Source organism: Poecilia reticulata, linkage group LG10, assembly GCF_000633615.1.
Source record: "Poecilia reticulata strain Guanapo linkage group LG10, Guppy_female_1.0+MT, whole genome shotgun sequence".
Classification (NCBI taxonomy): domain Eukaryota; kingdom Metazoa; phylum Chordata; class Actinopteri; order Cyprinodontiformes; family Poeciliidae; genus Poecilia; species Poecilia reticulata.
Window position 1 is genome coordinate 15,106,207 of NC_024340.1, and position 18,779 is coordinate 15,124,985.

Here is an 18,779-nt window from a genome sequence, read left to right on the forward strand (position 1 = left end):
ATATGCTACACCAGAATTTCCCGACTGGGGCAATAATGAATATTCTATTCTATTCTATTCTATTCTATTCTATTCTATTCTATTCTATTCTATTCTATTCTATTCTATTCTTACATGTTATACTTTGTAAAAAACTATGTCAAACACAACATTGTTGTTATGTTAATTGGAAGAAATATTTAAAGCTATTGTTTGAAAGTTTATTGCGGCTCCTAACAGGTGACTCCAGACCACTTTTCAAAGAATGAGGAAATTCTGGGTTACTAAAATGCTTATCCTGTCATTACAAGGATATTCATCGTCCATGCGTCATCTTATCCTGATGACATCATGGCTATTTCAGGCTCTGCAACTTCAGCAATCAGAAGCATAATAAAACTAAAGTCAACTTTAATGAAGTTGACTTTATTCTCTAATTGCAGAAAGATACCAAAAGTTTTAAATTCTGCAGTTTTTAAAAAAAAATACAGTCATATCTTAAACTTCAATTAATTTCAGGCTATTTCTACAGCATTAATTTACACAGACTAATCTTTTTTTTTGACTATTAGTCAAGTCAGGTCAAGTTTATCTGTATCGCACATTTCAGCAACAAAGCACTTCAAAACGCTTTAAATGGCAAAAACGTAACATACAAAAATGTGTCACTAAATCAAGCATACACTACTTTAACTTTGAACTTAAACTTTAACTAATTTAATCAGTGATATCTTGGTAGCAGACTGAATGAATAAGTCTTTAGTAGATTGTTATTTTAAATGTCTGGTCTGACAGCAACACATCAAACTGGATGAAAAAGTTTTTTTTTTTTATTGTTTTGTTCTTTGTTCTGAGTATGATGATGTCCCTTAGTTTAATATTTTGGATTACTTCCAGACACTTGATACAAACCCCAAATATCTGAGACCCTTTTTATGTCTTTTAAAACCTTTTTTAATGCAAATATAATGCCTTTGCATGTTCAGCGTTTACAGTTAGTCAAACCGAATTGCCCTCACAGAAACAGTGCTAGCACAGGTGTGTTTATTCAACAACACAAAGGGAACATCATTTGCGTAACTTTTATTTGATGCTTTTTATTCAGAGGATCGCTGGGAAGCTTGAACTTGTAACACAAGAATAGCAATTATTCAAAAAAAAAAAGAAAAACAACCAAGAGTTTAAAAAAAATGGTCTGCTTCTAAAAAGATGCATAAATCATAAAGAAGACACTTAAACCTTCACTTTCTCATTATCTTAGCATTTAGCAAATATAGATATACTGAATTTTTTTATTATGATTTAATATCAAACATTGAGAAGAAAAAGGCTTATATGTCGTTTATACACTGTAAATAAATATGTGGCTTCAGCTCAACCATGTTGGCTGTTGAAATGAAACTTGAACTGTATTTTTTTCTGTTATTCAATGATGATTCAGGTTTCACTGAAGAAGATATGAATCAGATAAATTTCCCTCGGTGGAATTTCACAAGCAGAGAAGGAGAAGGGAGGGAGGAAGGGAGAGAAAACCCTCAAGTGTACATATGTCAGATAATCCCACCTCTTGCATCTGAGCAACACGCTCTTGACTAGGGCGTAATGATAATTATGATGATTTACAACTTGTTCCTCTGGCTGCGTTGGCTACATTACATTGGCTATTTATGTTTGAAATGCCCGGAGTAAACATTCAAGACCGTAGCATGATAAAAGAAAGGCACCGCTCTGATTTGCGCAATCGGCTCATCCTCTCGGACTTGTGCAAATCCTTGTTTGCTTGCGATAGCGAGGCAACGTGGAGTTTCTCTGGATTAAGCCTGCACTCCTGTGTTTGCTGAATTCACTCATGGAGTTGATGCATTATGTATGTGTTTGCCTATAGTGTGTGTTTAGTATTGGAAGGCGGGGCAAAAGGGCTCAAAAAGTTGACGATCAAGATGGGGGCAGGAGGGTGTTTGCGTGTAGGGACCTCAGCTCCCAAGAGGCCTGGACGAGCCAGAAACCCGAGCTGGTAGGACAGGGATGGGAACACGTGAGACTCTGGCACATGGTGGCTTGAGTTACCTTTCCTAGCTCTGAACTTTTGGCCCTGGTGGCCAAACCTCTCCACCCATTATGACTCCGGTATTGCTCCACCTGCCTCTTTTTTCTGCATCTTATATTAACATCACGCAGCTCACCTGCTACATGTTAATATTTCACTGTGTTTCGCAACTAATGAGCTCTGAATTGCTTATTTTTTCATGTTTGTGTGTTTGCTGTCTGTTCAGACAAAAGACTGGCTGGGCCCCTGTGATCAAATCTCCGTCTATGCACCAGTCTGAAGGTAAACTCCTTCCACCAGGCAGCCAGGAAAACCTGACTTTCAGGTCTCCCACCCACACTCATTGGACGCCTGTCCTCTCACCTGTGCAAATATGAAAGCGGGAGAAAGACACAGCGAGCGAGGGAGGGTGGGGGAGAGTGAAATGGAAAGATATCCCAGTCTTTGGTTGCAAGGCGGGGTGCAGAAAAGAATACAGCACAGCTGAGCAAACCTCCACCGCCATAGGACTTCACCTGTGTGCTCTCCACTTTTCTTCTGTCTGTTTTCTCTCTTAATCCATTCTTTCTTTCCATAACTGGCCCGACAGCAATAGAGAGCAAAGGCGTTCTTTTATAGCCGCTGAATAGAGATTTCCTTTGAGGTTACGGAGTTGATACACTCGGTAATGCCACTTTTATGCCGTGGTCACAATGGACAGTGATTTACTTTCTGCCTCGGGGGACACATCCTCTCTTTAGAAGCGTTTCCGTGTAGGTGTAGGCATTAGCTGGATATTAGAAAGGAAATCCTTTTATCTGCCAGTATCCTCAGTGGATTCTTAGCTAGATTTAAAATGCAACTCATAATGGCTGTTGTTGTAAATAAACCAAATTGAGGAGCCACAAGTCCAGCTGGTGAGGATGGTGGCATGTCAGTCTGAATACATTTATTCAGTCTTTATTATTCTGTTCTCGGGCTCCTTAATTAATCTGGTGTTTTCCTGCATCACATTTATCTATAAGCAATGGTTGCTTTAAGCATTTCCTTCTTTTTTAAATGTAGTTTCCTGAAATAGTTTACCTGTCTACATTATGTAAAATTGTGTAAATTATTTGAAATGTTCTTTTTTTTTTCAGATTGTAATGATCCCACATGAAGCAACATAAATTGGGTGAAATTGTTAGAATTTTATTTAAAGGTTTCCTGAAACCACACAGGGTCAGAAATATACATATAGTCTCAATAATATGCAAACACCCTCAGGAATGTTTCCCTAAATATCCACAGCAAGTTGGAGAGACACAAGTTTCAGATATCAACAAGCTTTTGGTATCATTTTTGGTTGGATATTTGTCCACCAGATACGGTAGAGTGTATTTTAATTTGGTTGCTGAATTTGACCTTGCTTTTATTTGTAGTAGAGATGCACCAATCCACTTTTTTCACTTCTGATGCCGATATCTGAAGTTTAGTATCAGCCGATACTGATCCAATACAGAAAAACAGTGCTAAAACGTTTAATTTCTAAAACACAAACATAAATATATTGAGCTGCTAGTGCTGCACCAGTACAGCACCAGCAGCTTCTAACTCTTCGCCAAACATGTAAAGACAACACAATTCTAATTTGTTCAACATATTTGATGTTGATGAAATATGTTGATCGGTATTCCATTTACTTCTAATCAAAATCAACTCTAATTCAGCTCTACTTTACAATGATAAGCTTTATTGAGATGCTCATTTCAGTTTCCAGCTGGTTCCTGCTCATGCATTCAAAAGTATCAGTAGCTGCTTTAAAGACGGTAATATCACTGTTCTTGAGAGATATGTAGGGTTTTGATCAACTGTAAACCATAATCATTAAAAGTGATGGAAATAAATGCCTGAAATTTTGCACCTTATTCATGTCAAATATGTACGATTTTACTTCTTGAACTAATTTGCTGAATATATTTATGCACATAGTGAGAGTGTGTAAACTTTTCAATCAGCAATTAATTTGTTTCAAAACATTCTGACAGAGGTTTCCTGATTTTTAGGATTTTAGGGACAAATGAAAGAATAACTGAAAAAAACGATTGACAGTAACGTTTAGCTACAGTCAAAACCCAACAACAATAGTGCCACTACAAAAGCATTGTACTGCAAAAGCAATATGTTATCATATTAAAGCCACGGGATATAATTTTATGCACTGAGGACTTCTGCTTAATTCCAAACAGTTTTTTTTTGTCTCTGTCTTGATTGCAACAGAAAGGCAACTTTCCTTTGCTTAAACAAAGGACCTAAGTACTTCCTATTCCAATGATGTTTAATAAAGTGACAAGCAAACCAACTAAACCTCAGGAAGCTGAAATCAAAATAAAAAAGCCAAACTGTGTGGACAGCTGCAGGAGAGACAAACTATATGAGCACCGCAAATAGACTTTAAACGCATTCCTGGAATGCGTGACTACTGAAATACAATGAATTCATCAGCCACGATGCGCCTGGCTGACATGGTGAAGCAAAAACAAGTATGCCCCACATGCCTGCTGCCTGCAAGGTGGTGGAGGAGATGTACAGATACGAATCTTAACTCAAAACAAGAGGGAGAGAACATAATATGAGTGTAACAAGTGGAAACTGTGACCACCCAGCAAGATACACACAACAAATTAAGGTGTGCAAAGATTTAACTGGAGATTAAAGTTTGTGTATCCTGATTGCATGAAGTTAAAACATGTTTTGTCCGTTGCTGATTTGCTCCTGTAATGACTGTAAAATAAATCCAGAGACAGTGTTAAGCTGCTTCTACAGTGTGAGGAGCTTATAATGATGGTGAGGAATAAGTGAAGCTTGTCACATATGAAGGCAGATAGTCTCACACCTATTTGCTTTCTGCCTCTTTAGTTTTTCCCCTCTCTTCCATGCAGGTTTGGGCCTGAAATACGTGCCAGACCTGCTGCCAAAGCCTTGGCCTCCACCTCACCCTGCAGACATGGCTGTACACACACGCATATATGCAAACACTCACACACACTTCCATATGTACAAGTCGGGATGAACGTGAATCTCCTATTGGTGTTTTTTTCATATTGGAAAAGCACTGAACTCACTTGCACCTCCTCAAAAATATGCAATCAGTTTTTGACGCTCTTATCAGTTCTGCGCCCTGTCTATCTCTGATGACGACGCTGTCGTGCGGCCTCATACCACATGTGCAGACTCAGTCACGATCAGAGCAACATTCACACGGTCCCTCTCGAGAGACAACATAAACATACACTTTTGATTTGTCGGTTGTCTGTCAGGCATGACCTATTTTTAAAACGGTAAACACACCTACACACATTCTCCCATGCCGGGTCACACCCACTGCAGCCAGGCCACGCAGTGGGTCTGCCCTCATTGCTGAGGACATTCAGCTAGATTATAAGGGAGAAAAATTAGTCAGGTGAGGTAAATCTCGACACCTGAAACTCGCCGCCTCTCTTTAAAGTTGTTTTCACCACTGCCCCCGCATTTAATGCTACAGCACCGACTGATAATTGCACGCTCTGAGCTAGTCTTGTAATTGCATAGCACATACCTGCTCAGGGTGTAAGCCCATCTACGGAACATGGGGCCCCTCTGCGAGATATGTAAAAATGATGCATTTGGGTTTTTTGTATCCGACGGTCTTTTTATGCAGCTTCATTCTGCTGTGAATGAGTCCCATAGATCCAGATGTTAGCTCACATCCAGATGTTTATTTTTTCTTAAATCAAAACTCCAAATGTCAAAAAACTAGTTATTAAATGCTTAACATAACATTTAGTAACAAAGTCAGACCATCGAAGGTTAAGTGGTGACGATTTTGAGCTGTCAGTTGCCATGTAATTCAGTAGAGATTTTAATCCCGTGGTTATTTTTCGTGACATGTGCGTGAGTCAGGTTGTGTGCATGTGTTTGGCCGACCATGACGCCTTTTATCAAGGCACAGTGCAGCTAAAAGCAGTCCAAACGTCACACAAAAATACTCATGTCTGTGTCATATCAGCTACCTTCATCGTTTTGAGGAAGTGGAAGAAAAGGAGAAATATTTAGCAGTCTTTATATAAAAAAAAGTGGAAGACAGTGGGAGAAAGTGGAAGCAAACGAAGGCTGACAGGGAGATTAAGCCGCCTACTATTTAGCTGGCTGATCCGGGGAGCAGCTAACTGGAATGAGGAGTGGCCACAGAAGGTTGTCACACAAGGTCTGTCAAAAAAAAAAAAAAAAAATGCAAACACGGAAAATTCAGCCTTAATACTATAAACTGCAGATTATGACTTAAGTACTTGGCAGAAATGCTTGTTTGCAGAAATTCTCATACCTTTGTTAGTAGTTTAAAAACATTTTAATCATGAAAATGTTCAAATTTTAAGAGTTTGCATAAGCTGTTTATAAAAACCAGCATGGCAGATACATTAGACATGACATTATGACCTAAAAGTTTGTGGGCCTGATTTTTGCTGCCAAAACTTCCCCTGACCTTCTTAGGCATGGACTCATTTATAGCCCTGAAGGTGTGTTTTGGTATCTAGAAGTGGGATGTTAGCAGCAGATTGCTAAAGTCCCATAAGCTATTAAATGGGCAACCACTGATCAAACTTATTTGTTAAGCATATCCAGAGGAAAGCCAAGTCAAGACCCCAGGCTCAATGTTTTGCTTTTCAAACCATTTTTGTCTTGTGTTAGGGTGCATCTTCCTCCTGAAAGAGGTCAGAGTGATCAGCTGTTATGAAAGGATGCAGATAGTTTGCAACAACACAGTGCTGGAACATTGCCCAAAGAATCACTCTGCTTCCTGGTACCATGTGCTTCTCTAAGTGACATCCTGCTCTTTCTGAAAGTCTGCCTTCAGGAAGTCATCACAACATCACTCCTCCCCTTTTACAACATTTTTACCAGTGTTGGACTGCGAAGTAGCTCATATAATCATCAGCGGCTCTACAGTTCCACTTGGTGTTTGCTAATTGTTGCTGGCTAGTCTGAAGGAGCTGGCTGGGGCAGACATGGGGGTGAGGTGGTCTGTAAGATGGAAGCTCGGAAGTTTAGAAACTGCAACTCTGAGGAGGATCTGTGCCTAGAAGGCAGAGCCAGGTTCCAACCTGGAGTTTTGCACAGCTGAATGGTTGCTATGGAGATTAAAGGATTTCTCAGACATGCATGACAGAATCATGGCAACACTCCAAGTATGTTTTTGAACACGGAATAGCATAATGACATGATGCAAAGCTCAAAAAATGAACTTTACATAACACTGCCACTTTAGTTCTGCAGATTGCTCTGCCTTCTTCCATTGCTCTGTTAGTCTGATGTCCATTTTAGTGCTGTCAGAAACTGAACAAGAGCAGTGAACAGCATTTGCTTCTAACCTGCTTCAAAGAGCCTTGGCTGCCAGTGACCCTGTCAACAGTTCACTACCATTTCTTTCACTTTTATAGGGTACGGTGGATTGCTGGTATTCGCGGGGGTTAGGGACCACAGCTGCCCACAAATAGTTGACATCCACGAACACCTAAGACTCCAATTAAAATGCTTCTAACCATTTTGTTTTAATAGTTCAAACTCCAAATATACTGGAATACACTGTGGAAAATGCACAAGCTTGTATTAGTCTCCGTGTTGGAGGGTGCAGCCAATCATGCAAATGTCATGTAGCTTGTCAAGTGCCATTGCTCCTAGGCATTTCAGCTTCCCAAGCTGCATTTTCTTTCAAATATTTTAGAAAAAAAATCCACTAACAGGCAGATTTTCCAAGAATAATTAGGAGTTATGTTACACAGAAAAATCCACAAAGAGGGTAAAACAAATATTTTTAGCTAATTTTCCCTTCCATTAACTTTGAGGACAGCTTAGTAACTAGCTGCCAATTTGCCACCTTCTAACAGGTGAAGATAAAATCTGTAATTCACTTCTTCTGTCAGGTGTCACAATATTATGATCAACACCAACAGTGCACAGTCTTGCAAATTGAGTTTTGGCCCCTTCCAGATTTTTCCTGTTTTCACTTTTTTTGTCACACTTACATGTTCAAAGATTACTTGAGTAAATACTGAAATCTTTTTTAAATTATGAATTTATCCCAGCCAAATGAACTGCCCCCTGAAGCTAGTAATGAGCCTTTCTACTCTTGGCGGCAACAACTGTCTTCAAGTGTTTGCCAAAGACTGGCAATAATTATTTTTATTTACTGTGAAGGGCTTTCAGATTTATACCTTGGCTTTGAATAGGCCTCTTCAAATCCTGTATTTTTTTTTTTAGCCACTTAGAGGTAGACTTGTTGGTGTGCCTCAGATTGTCGTCTTGTTGAATAACCCGGAGCGCTGGAGGTCCATGTCTCAAACTAATGGTCCAATTCTATTGGTTCCATCATCAGTACTTGCAAGTCGTCCCGGTACCGAAGAAGCAAATTAACCCCAGACCATCACACAACAACCACCATATTTCACAGTGGTGTGTAGCTTTCAGAAATATTGTGTTAACTTCAAAGTAACAGGATCCATACTCTGTAATTAGTGCACAGAATATTTCCCCAAAAGTTTTTCTCAAGAGATCTTCAAGATGTTTGTCGGCAAATATGAAATGGGCCTTTGTGTTTTAACCTTGAAACTCTCCCGTGACGACTACTCCAAGTTGTCAGACAGGTTGTGTTTGAGGGAGTTCTCGATTCTTCAGGTCAGACCGCGTTCAGGAGCGGTTTCACCTTGAACCCGAAAGTGTGGCTCTTTACAGTTAATTTGTGGAGGGCAGTTGTATTAACATAAGGACAACAGGATTTTCTGACTCTTGTTCAAAGTGACCAGGTCTCCTCCCGTCAGTGATACCAGCCAAGGTATTTCTCCACACTGAACTCAGACAGCTAAGGAACATAGTGGGCCACTGCTTTAGTGTTATTCATAGCATTATAAGTGAATATTTTGGTGTTTTAATGCACACAGAAGCCACATTGGTTACCAAACTCCGAGTTGCACGAGAGACTTTAAGTTTCCATGTTGGAATTGTAACTTCAGTTGGTCTTCGATTGTTTTTTTCCAGTTTGAAACTTGAAATTTCTGAATACAAAAGCAAAGCAGCATTCAAGTCATTTTCAAACAGTGTGTACCTAATCTATGAAAAGGACATTCAGACAAATGTTTAGAAAGCAATGTGCAGATGACAAATTCATCTTACAGCACACAAGTATATTATATCAGAGAAGGTCACCCGTTTCAGTGACATGTTAGTTTACACAATGACTGTGGACAGAAGAAAATAGAAGAAACTGAAAGGCTAAGACAAACTAAAAAAAACATTTGATTATAAGTTGGATTTTTGCTCTTCATGGCTATATTCACAACAGCCCAGCGTACGCTCTCATCCGTCTGTCTAGAAAGTCTGGTTAGTTTGGGAAGGTGTGAATGTGCAAACGACATCTGATGGAAACTCTGGCCTGCCTAGAAACCTTGTTCTGGTTTTAATTGAAGTGAACTCTGGTATGGTTCAAATAAATATGTGGATGCAAGTGGACTGGAGACCGCTCCACAAGCAGGAACCAAACTCTAGCTCAGGGCATTCTGGGTAAATACAACCAAAACAAATGCAAGAGCCTAGCGCTAATGAGAGATAAGACTCAAATAAGAACGCCTATAGCCAATAAAATCTGATGCTACTCCATCTTTGTTTACATTTCATGAAGAAGGAAGAAGCTCTCATGTATTCTTTAGACATTTTTATGTTGTTTCCTTCAGTGGTTCTTGGATCAGCACCACCACAGGTGATGGAGGAAACAGGTTTTTCTTAGGGTTCGGTTTGTTTGACACAGTGAAACCAAACTGCAAATGTAACAAATGTTGCAAACGAATTGTGTCTACTGGACTATCAGGTGTGAAAAACCCTAAAAGGTATTCTATCGGTTGGGAGGCGTTGTGTTGTCGTCTCGGTTGGAGGCGGCTGCTGTTGTTGCTAATAGCCGCAGGGCCTGCCGCTCTTTCAGAGTGACGGTATCGGGAACTTAAAGCCTGTAAATCTTCAGGAAACCTCCTTCCTTCCCTCTAATTCCTCGTGGCAGGCTGTCTCAGGCGATGGTTGGAAGGCCTGCGGGGCCGCTCCGGTGGGGAAGAAGGGCTTTACTCGGCGTGTGTGTAACTGTGGTCGGAGCAGGACCACAGGGAGAGCCGCTGACCACAAGCGTGCTTCACCATGTGTAGCTTCCATCCCTGATTAAGTGTGCGTTTAAGTGTGTGGTTTCATGCTGCAGGTAGGAGGCAGAAACCTAAAATAGAAAGAATTCAAACCCGAGGGGTTAAAAACCTCTAATCTGTGTCCTCTGCTTCCCTGAGTCAGTTGGGTGACAGCTCAGTATTTCGGGACACATATTATATCTCATCTGCTCTGTCAGGCCTGCCTAAATGTTTACAGACTCATCCTTTTAGCCTGCATCAATGTAACCTAACACCCAGCCTCTTTACAGTCATCTGCTTAACTACCTGGCTGTCCAAAGGCTTAACCTGTGTCTTAAACAAACCTATAAAATCACTGTTGGTTCCCAACACTGTTCAAACAAGACTTTTTTCCCCCCTCAGATTGGAGCCTGCAGGGGAATCCTTGGGTCCCTTTCTGTTTGATAGCGCCCACTAGTGGCTGCACAACAGTACTGTCACTGCGAATGTGAGGGGATTAAAGAGGCTGTGCTAAGTTTGTCATAAAAAATAGGTTAGGGGATCGGATTTGGTTTAATAATATTAATTTATACTTTCATTTTAAAAAATATCAGGATGTGCATTATTTAATTTTCTATTTATTTTGGTTTTTCAAATGCCTCTTTTCTTTGAGATTCCAGGTTCTTGTGGATCATTCAGCAGTGTGTGTGACCCACTCCACTGTACTGTTTCTCCTGAAACAGTGTTTACATATAATTGAGTAATTACCTGTAAAAGATAGCACCCCTGTGGCTGTCATTTTCTCATCTGAATCCCCCGTGGACCAGATATTTTACTTCAGAACAAAGGGGGAAAAAAAAGAAAAGCACAACAGCTGAGCAGAGATCTCTCACTTGGCTGCTGCTATGCATAACCACCTTCATGTTGTTTCTAAATGGGCCTTGCCGGCACTGAAATCACAGGAAACAAGAGCGAGTCTAGAAGAAATCATTTGCCGACTCTGACTAGATGACGGTTGCTCATTCAAAATTGCACAAAATCGCAGGATGATAATTTGGCGTTCCTTTGTAGGTTTCAGAATCCCACGGTGAATGGAAAGTTGTAACAGGCACATTGTGCGTACACTAGAGGCCTCACCCACAAAGGCATTTCAAAGACAAACAGCAGAGCTGTGGCCTGAGTGCCACAGAGGCGAAAGTGCTCATTCTTTTTGACATACGCCAGCCAAAGTTCAGCCTAACGGCCGTGTCATTACAGTGTAAAGGGACCTGTGTGCGGCAGACCTGTCCCTGTCCTCCGTTCCTGAAAGTCTTTAAATCTGCTCATCCTCTTTCTTTCCTTTCATCTCCTCGTGTAATGCTGCTTATAAAAGTGTTGCTCTGCATTGTGCAATCAGTTTAGGTGATCTCTTTGTTTCGCACAATCTCAGATATTAGGATTGTTATGCAATTAAATGAGATGTTAAATTGGTTTGTAAGTAGATTTAGATATGTGTAAAACAGTCAGTCTCAATTGGTTTTTTGAGTAAATTAAATGAACTGTTCAGTTATTTATTAAAAAGTGAGCATTTCATCATCCCAACCTACTTTCAGAGCAATTTGCACTCAAAATGAATGACGTAAACTAAAATTGAGGACATATATTCCCAGGTTTCAGTCTTCCGCTGAGGAAATGAATGAAATTCCTTTTTATCTTGCTAAGGATATTTTTGTACTAAATTCTGGAGCAATCATGTTGAGAAGGTATTTTACTCATTTCCTCTTTCATAACATGGAGATGATTAGAACCTCTACAAATATTTCAGAGCCAGTGTAGTTTAGTGTTGCAGGACAGAATTAAAATCTGCTGAACCTGTTCTGCAAGAAAATACTGCACCTTCCTAAAGTATCCATACTCCCTGCATGCTTTCTCATTGTCACCTTATCACTCTATTGACATTTGATGCAGGAGATCCACACAAAGGGGCAGATAGTTGTAAAGTGGAAGAATAAGTAAGAGTATTTTGCAAATATTTTTCCAAGCAATAATAAATGTGGTTTGTGTTTGTTTTCAATCCCTGCAAAGCAGTAAGATGGGAGAACCGTGTTTTTCTTAAATTACAGCTTCACATCTGTTTTGTCCAAACCAGTTTTACTCATGCAGAGACATTTTTATTCATTTTCTTTATGAAATATGAATTTGATAAAGATCAGTCATATTAGTTGATGAGCTGCAAAGTCTCGCTACAGATTCTTTACTGGATTTAGGCCTGAACTTTGACTGGACCATATGAATTAATTTTACATAACATCACTGCGCTGGCTGTTTGTTTCAGGCTGTTGTTCTGATGTAAAACTCTGCTCTATAGTTTCGTCTTTTGTCGCCTGTAACAAGTTTTTTCTCCAGAATTGAGCTAAATTTAGCTCCAGCTAATTCTGATCCACTTTCCTTTCCATGCTGCATGATGCTGCCACCACCATGTTTCACTGTGGGAAAGATGCACGTAGTTAGAGCTCTGTCTCTTCTGACCAGGTAACTTTCTTCCACTTTGTTTTTTCTTTGTGACAAAACGTCTCCCTCTCTTTATGTCTCTTATAAAGGCCAGACCTGAGAGATTAATCTTTTTCCTTCCACTTCATAATTATGTTCTACTTTGTGTTGGTCTGTTTGTGATTGTACCTTGACAAAATGTGAAAAACTTACATTTGTAACTGGAGAGCTCTGTCCTTCCCCTTCTCTTACATTGAAGTTCACTTTTAAAATCCTATCCACCTCATGCCCTTTAAACTTGAATGTGACCTTCTTTTTTCCACCCTCTTTATGCATTTTTTTGGGGTAGAAATCAGCTCCAAACTGGGTCTCCGTTCAGAAAGAAGTGGAAGAAGCTGGAATATTCGGTTACAGATGCATTTCCATTCGATTGTCCTAAAGGAGGGCGAGTAGAAGTAAGCGATATGAGTTGAGGGGATCATATTAATGTAACTAACACACACCATAATCCCACAGGACTTCCTTCCCATTCCCATTTGAAGACACACCCAGGATGACAGGTAACACGAGAGCACCTTTCACAGGGTCAGATTGGAAGAGGTGGGAAAAACAGGTGAGGTTACTCTCTGATTATATTCTGCCGAATATCTCTGGTTTCTCTGATTTGTTGGCGTCTTATTTCAGTTATTCTTTCTCTTTCACTTTAACACACACAAATTATTCCACGTGAAAGATTCATTTGGAATGCAGGAAGTGCCTGAAACACGCCACATAAGCCACTGTTTTTTTTTTTTTTTTTCCGAATCAGTATTTGCCCGAGTTTCTGGAGTCTCGGAGGGACAGAAATATGCTCTGATGTAATGCGCGAGATAGGGATCTTTTGTGGCTGGGTTATGAATCGCAGCATAATATGAGCGAGTGCGCGGAGAGCCGCGTCGAAGCTGGGGCTGGCGTGGAGAGGAGGGGTGGGTGGATCAAGCAGTGTCACAGGAATCCACAGTGTTGTGAGAGCTCCATACCTTTCAGCTTCATTAAACCAATTTCACGCCGAGGTGAGCTAAGAGAGGAAGCTCTGAATCTCAGCGCCGGCAACAATGGTGCATTGAAGGGATGAGGCGAAAGTAAATTAGGTACCACTTCACAGACGGCAAATTAAAATCTGAAAGTTGGATAGGAAAAGTTGAGGGTAGATGATTATGTCTTTATTGTGGTTTCTCTCCTCAATCTAGAAAGCCCTCCTTTCCTTTTAGCGACCACCTTTGCCCCCACCCCACACACCCCACAACCCTCTGAGAAAAAAATAATGATCTATTTCTTGTCTGGTAATTGGTTTCTAAGATGCTCCCACTCAAAGCCTGGATCTTAAATACCAAGCTGCTCATGACCCTCCTTTCAGCCACTTAATTTGCTTTAGCTTATCAGTAAGATTTCATATCCTTGAAAATCATATAAATTAAACATTAATGTCAGGCTTATTTCAGTGCGATCATTGACCTCCACTATGCATTGACCCACTTTATCGGATTTGGTGCTCAGTATTTGTAAAGGCTTTAATGCAAAACTGTGACCTAATCATAATTGGCTGTATGTTATCGTAAAGTGTTTTTATGAATTTTTCAACTGGATTTTGAGCATTTGCGAAAAAGAGAAAATGCTGAGTAATTCAGGGCTCAAAGTAATCGCACACAAATGTTCCAGCAAGACAATTTAAAGAGCGGGAAACAAAAGAAATAGTAATTACAGTTTCCTTTCCAAACTGTTATCGCTGCTTTATTTTATTCACCTAATTTGTCTAGTTAGGTCTGGGCTTTGAAAAGCATTTATTTGATCTCCACAAACTCTTGGCTGAAACATATTCCAGGCAAATTTAAATTTGGGGTACTGCCACAGCTGGTAGCATTATTGTGTTGTAGCAAAAAGCTATTTGAATCCAGTTCTGGAGGCTTTTTGATTGGAGTTAGCATGCTCTCCCTGTGCATGTGTGGGTTCTCACCTGGTACTCCAGCTTCCTGCCACAGTCCAGACATGACTGCTATGCTAATTCGTTACTGTACTGTTAATCTTAGGTGTGTCTTCATGTTTATGGTTGATTGTCCTGTGTGTCTCGAGGATAAGCAGCATGATAATTTTGGGTTAAAAAGATGTAATTTCTGATAGCACAGAGACCTTTGGTTGTATACATCTTAGCCGTAATCTTACACTGGCACTCAAACAAGGAAAGGCACGTATCCTAGCATAATTTAAAGATGGTTGAGGCCACAACTTGAACACCAGATATGGAAAATGTGCAAAATTCCTGTGTTGAACATAAGATTCATGTGTTGGGAAATGCCAAATATGGTGATGCATGTGTTTTGCCCAAAGATAAAAAGGAATTCTTCTTATCTTTGGGCTTATATTTTATTTCCAATATGAAATAAAATTCTTTGTTGTTGGATGTACTGAGATTGGGGTTGGAAGGTAATAAGAGAAAAGACGTCCAAAGAAAGATGTCTTCTGTTGTCTACATGGTTGAAAGGTTCTTTGATTGGTCAATCCGATGGACCAAGCCTGACTATCATGTCTTCTCTAGCCTAAGTTATAACAGGAGCTATAGGTCCAAAAACTGAAACATTTTCAACATATTTTTCTGAGATAACTCGAGACAAGAAAAAGCAGGAAGGATTATTAAAAAAACTTATTAACTACTGAAACGTATTTCAGCAATCAGTCTTTAAAAGATCCTAATTTGAGTCGATCCATCGTTACCTACTGGTACGGTTTGAATCTTGGAAACATGCAGCAGCAGGCGGCTCCATGAGTAGCCCTGCTGCTCAACTACTCCTCCAGTAGTAAAGCTAGTAAATGTTAATAAATCCTGACAATTCAAACATAAACTAGCCTGAACCTTTAACCACCTACCCTGCTGAGTCCAGCTGATCATCATATAAAATAAACATAATTACTAGACACAGAAATTCAGCAGGGCTGCTGCTGACTTTACAGTATCTGCTACAGATGCATAAAATCAAGCATAAATTTTACTTTGCAGTTTTTAAATGATTTATCAGTCTCATTTGTCTCAAAGTATACACAGCAGAGGTTATTTTTAAGAGCCACTTTAATGATTCTCTTCATTTTTTTCTCTCTGCACAAAACATAAACCGAAGTTGAACATCACTTGACTTTTTAAAATGCTGTAGTGCTTGAAGAGTAGCACAACTTATTCCTGTCTTTTGTGTGTAATCACTGAAAAAAAAGAAAAACAAATCAGCAGAAATATCAGAACAATATTTATGCTTGAGTATAAGTTTGCCTGAATGTTAAACATTCATCTGTCTGTGTTTGCTATAATTATGAGCAGAAATTAAATATCAAGTCATCATGCTAATCCAGAAGGAGACAGGTTCTGTGTACCAAAGACTTCAGGTGCAGAGAAACTGGTGCATGCTTTCATTTTCAGTAGGTTGGATTATTGTAGCAATTTCCTCACTTGTCTCATCCAAAACTGAGCTGCTAGAGTTCTGAACGGTTTACTTTGTATTTTGAACCAGGAAGTATGGAGGAAAAGCAAAATAGGAAGCTAAGCAGGAACGTTAAACCAACTTAGACAAACATTGGATAGTAATGTAATGCAAACAGAAACATTACTACAGAAGCCAAATCTCAACAAGTTGATCAGGCTTCCTGTTAACTTTCTCAGAGTCTTGGCTTACAACTTCAGGGGGGAGGAGCGGTCATGGAGTGCAGGTCAACCAATCAGAGTCTAGAGAATGTGCAAGTTATGCCACGTCACGCACAGCTTAAGAAAAGTATTTATTTTTTTTATCACATCCTTCAGTGAAGAAAGAACTGAGCATGTAAATAAACTCATTAAAGATATCAGATGGTAAATTTGTGTAAATTACAAATTTAGCATAATTTGTCAAGTTATGAGTTATATTCAGAAGATTTAGAATAGTATTGGCTAAAGACAAGAGATTGTTATGACTAAAACAAACATTCAAGGATACTTTAAATATAGTTGGGGAAGTGGTTAAAAAATATAAAAACATCAGATTCTTTGTAAATTTTTATATTGTTTCTGAATTATCTGTCAACAAAATGCTGATATGCATAAATAACCTATTTTAGATCAATTGGGGCAGTTTGAAAAAAAATCATCATGTTGTTCAGAATACTAATTTCCTCAATTGCCCCAACGAGACTCGGTCAGATTATAAATACCTTAAGGAAGTATTAAACATGCTTTAATCCCACATTTCTGTTTTTAAAATTACTTTCATCATTTGTACATGACGTAATATTCTAATTGTAAATGTTATGTTTTTATTACCTGTAATTTGAAAATAATCGTAATCACAGAAATAAAGACTTTCCAACATCCATCTTTGTGTAATTGATCTATATAATGTGCTTTGCTGAGTGATACAGTTTTTAATGTGTAATTTATTGTTGCATTTCAGCTAAAATATCAATCAATCAAGTTTTTTGTATAGCATTTTTCTGCAATAAGTTCTTTACATCATAAAAACACCCCAAAGATGCTTGAATCAACAATTCAAGCATTACATTTTTTCCAAGTGGCATTACACATCAAAATTCTGGTCAGTGTTTAATTTATTCTAGTACTAAAGTAACTCTAAACAGGTGAGTTTTAGTTTAGATTTAAAGGAAATCAGTGTTTTGTCTGGTTTACAATAGGAACAAACTTACAAACCAGGAAGTTTGTTCCCGATTTGTGGTGCATAGAAGCTGAACGCTGCTTCTACTCACCTGCTGGGAAGTATCTTAAACGTCTATTCATTCCATTTTTTAAAATCAGTTATGTACATTTTTAACCTGCATTTGTCCAAATGTCAAAGTGTAAATCTGTGTTTCTGCATTTTTTTGTAATATTTCTTCAGTTCTTCATAGGAAGTGAACTGGTGGGGTCACTCTGGGAGCCACGCAGGCCCCACACAATGCCATGGCAGCAGCATGGCTTTCACTGGGCCTCGCGCTGCTGCCTTTACGAGAGCCAGACAGACGGATCCCCTTCACGCCGCAAAGCCATCAACAAGGGGAACAAAGAGGGCAGGTGCTGAGGACTGCATTGAGTGCTCACCTGCACCCAGCAGGGGAATATAGTGCGTCCAGCCATGCCAAGAGGCCCTCCACATTCACATCCCCACTCACCAGGCACTAATGGGCTAAGATGGCAAGCCAAAGAGAAATTATTTCTCTTTATTATAGACTGAAGCAAATCATTGGCTGATGGTGTTGAATATGACAGTACATGTACCGTACGCACTGTTCAGTTCAAACAAACTTGGCTTCTGCAATATCTAAATCAGGCTGTGACAGAATGCTACTCACTGGGTATCAACGTTTAATCGGTAACAGAAGTGAGGATGAGGGAGCCGACTCTTCAGATTTTTATGCACTGAATTGAATTTTAAATAGAAAGATTTGTTACTGGCTTGCTGAAGTCCTTACACCCCTGCAGTATTTTACATTTGATCGCATTGCGACCTCAAAGAATATATTTGATTGGAATCTTGTGTTCAGGCCAAAACAAGGAAGCAGAAAGTTGCAAAGTGGAAGGAAAATATTTTTTCTATTGCATACGTTTATTTCAAAGACTGCATTCTGTTTGTTGTGTATTGATTTTAATTTGTATTTTATAGTGTTACTCTCTAGTCTTTTTTTCAGTGGCTCTTCTTGTGTCCTGTGTTTCCATTAAACAAATAAATGTGAAATTATCTTAATGGAAATATGTCAATTTAGAAAAAACGTATTATTTTCAATAGAAAGTATTTGTACTAGGAGGAGATGGTTTCTCAACCGTATCAAAATAAAAATGTTTTGCAAAACTGCAATGGAAAAATTTCACATCACAGGAGTCACATGATCAACAGCCGGAGGTTACTACTGTCGAAAATGACAAAGAAGACGACAAGAAGTAGCAGAAGGATGTTTTTTTTTTCCAGACAATGTGCATCTGGCTCCACCTGAGCTCTCACAGCATCGCTCAATTTATAAAAGCGTCTGTCGTTCGAATGCGCTGAATCCATAGTTCTGTAAAATTGGCAGCTACAATTTTCCCAAGATCCTTGCATACGTAGCCGCTCCCAAGTACAAGGGCTTCTTGTTCCAACACCTGAATAAGTCGCCAACATGAGCGCATGGCT

At 39.3% G+C, this 18,779-nt stretch overlaps 1 long non-coding RNA gene across 3 annotated transcripts in view; it reads left to right on the plus strand.

The window, feature by feature from the left end:
* LOC108166657 (uncharacterized) overlaps positions 1–18,510 on the plus strand; it is a 52,435-nt gene extending 33,925 nt beyond the window's left edge. For 2 of the 3 annotated variants that reach the window (XR_001777020.1, XR_001777021.1), the window contains one exon: positions 12,645–18,510. This is a non-coding gene — a long non-coding RNA (uncharacterized LOC108166657). The remainder of the gene's footprint in view (positions 1–12,644) is intronic. The other variant, XR_001777022.1, reaches the window with a different exon arrangement.
* The last annotated feature ends 269 nt before the right edge of the window (positions 18,511–18,779 follow it).